Raw genomic sequence first — 2,500 nt, forward strand, 5'->3', positions numbered from 1 at the left:
ACGTTGTCCGCTAACGTAACCCACGTTGTCGCCTAAACCTGCTCTGTAATTGTTATACGACTCGTTCAATTAGTGTAGTGTTGCCCACCCGCAACCCTCGCAATATAGTTCGCTACTCGCACTGCCCGCTCCCCTGTGTATCGCTTCATGTTAAACACCTTGCAAGTCTTGCTGACTTTCCACATGCTCCTGCTGTACACTGTAATGTGGATGGCAGCAGGACGTACATGCCGCCCCCCGCCCCACCCCTCCCCACGTCCCCACCTTGCCCCCTGCCTTCGCAAGCTGGTTGGTGAGAAGTTTGCATGTTCAATGCCCTTCGCATGCGACGTACTCAGGCTACGTTGTGGTGCGGCCTGTGTCAACTGTCCGCTGATGTCGTACGCATAAACCACAATCTGTACTGCACATTCGTCCTTATGTACTGAATGATACATCGTGGCACATGTGTGACCGTACAACGACTGCGCCCAAAAACGGCGGACCATACAGTGCAAATATTGTGCACGCAGCTACGTGTCGTCTCCCTATGAGAGCTGGATTGCAGTGTGGTACACCATAGAGACGTGTGGGAGGAACGGACGCCGTGGATGGCGATCAGCATGAGCTGTCTGTTGATGTATTCGGGCCTAGTCGTCTCTCCTCAAACACCGTGATAGCATGGTGCACCGCGTTCCATATCTGCGACATGCTACAGAGGCCGGTTGACAGTCGTTCGAGCAATGGACATCGCATACGTACGGGGGCCACCTTCCACGTATTGTCTAGGCGTGCACATTTTGTTGCGTGTATGTGGGCAGACGTAGTGTGGCGTGACACCTGACACAGGCATGCAATAATCGTTGAAGTTGCTAATGGCGATGGACGCCTACGTTTTCTGGTGAAGTTACGCAAATGAAGAAATGGTAACCCGTTGTGGTGCGGTTGTTCTCGCTAGGGGTGAATCGGTGATGGCGACGATAGGTTGAGGTACTAACCGGTTGTTCCAGCGATACCCACCATGCCGATGAAACTGAACGGCATCTGGGTGTGAAGCGATACGCGGCGGTGGCTGGGTGGGACCGTCCCCGGCCGGTGAGGGGGCGCCTCCCGGCGTGCTGGCCGCGCGGTGCGTGGGCGCACGCGCTACAGCCGGCTGGTGGGGGCGGCCAGTGGCAGGCGCGCCGGCCGACGGACGCGGCAGGCGTCGCAGCTGCGCGCCGGCGCACCCTGCGCGCGGCGCCGTGCGGCCAAAGTAGGTCCTCGCGGGCCCGGTGCGAAGCGCGGTGGACATCTTCAGTGTGCTGGTCCGATTGAGGACTGTGTGCGTTGAGGATGCGCCGCCGCCCGGCGCTCGGCGCCGCGACGCCGTCTGCTGCTCGGTCGCCCCAGCGGTTCTCGCTGGTGGTTTGTATCGCAGCTGTGCGGATGTGTTGGCGCGTGCGCTGTGCTGGGAGAGTTCGCTTCGGCACCCAAGTGGGGCTTTTGTCCTTCTGTGGCGCTGGCGTTGGAGCTGCCGGTCACCGTAGGTGGCGCGTGTTGTCTCCCGCCGGCAATGCCACGACAGCACGCTCCCGGGCCTCTGTCGGCAGCGGCAAGCTCAGTTGGGAGCACGGGTGGTCGCACCGAAAGCGTCTACTCGCCTAACTCCGGGCGATTGCGCCTCTCTCGAACCCGACCAAGTACTTGGGACGGCGCTGCGCGCCGCCGGGACCTGAGAGGGTTTCGAGGTGTATTGTGCAGGGGAGCTCAGCCTCCTCCTGTTTGCAGAATGATTGAGCGAACGCTTGCGTGTTCGCGCGGGCCCCCGGGACACACTCCCGGGCGGCCGGCTGCTCAGCTCTAGTTGACGCAGCTCCCTGGTTGATCCTGCCAGTAGTCATATGCTTGTCTCAAAGATTAAGCCATGCATGTCTCAGTACAAGCCGCATTAAGGTGAAACCGCGAATGGCTCATTAAATCAGTTATGGTTCCTTAGATCGTACCCACGTTACTTGGATAACTGTGGTAATTCTAGAGCTAATACATGCAAACAGAGTCCCGACCAGAGATGGAAGGGACGCTTTTATTAGATCAAAACCAATCGGTCGGCTCGTCCGGTCCGTTTGCCTTGGTGACTCTGAATAACTTTGGGCTGATCGCACGGTCCTCGTACCGGCGACGCATCTTTCAAATGTCTGCCTTATCAACTGTCGATGGTAGGTTCTGCGCCTACCATGGTTGTAACGGGTAACGGGGAATCAGGGTTCGATTCCGGAGAGGGAGCCTGAGAAACGGCTACCACATCCAAGGAAGGCAGCAGGCGCGCAAATTACCCACTCCCGGCACGGGGAGGTAGTGACGAAAAATAACGATACGGGACTCATCCGAGGCCCCGTAATCGGAATGAGTACACTTTAAATCCTTTAACGAGTATCTATTGGAGGGCAAGTCTGGTGCCAGCAGCCGCGGTAATTCCAGCTCCAATAGCGTATATTAAAGTTGTTGCGGTTAAAAAGCTCGTAGTTGGATTTGTGTCCCA

At 57.7% G+C, this 2,500-nt stretch overlaps 1 non-coding gene across 1 annotated transcript in view; it reads left to right on the forward strand.

The window, feature by feature from the left end:
• Positions 1 to 1,835: 1,835 nt before the first annotated feature.
• The window catches only part of LOC124773615, a 1,907-nt gene continuing 1,242 nt past the window's right edge, over positions 1,836 to 2,500 (forward strand). Inside the window, exon 1 of the ribosomal RNA XR_007014856.1 lies at positions 1,836 to 2,500. This exon is cut by the window's right edge and continues 1,242 nt beyond it. This is a non-coding gene — a ribosomal RNA (small subunit ribosomal RNA).

This window comes from Schistocerca piceifrons, unplaced genomic scaffold, assembly GCF_021461385.2.
Source record: "Schistocerca piceifrons isolate TAMUIC-IGC-003096 unplaced genomic scaffold, iqSchPice1.1 HiC_scaffold_954, whole genome shotgun sequence".
Taxonomy (NCBI): domain Eukaryota; kingdom Metazoa; phylum Arthropoda; class Insecta; order Orthoptera; family Acrididae; genus Schistocerca; species Schistocerca piceifrons.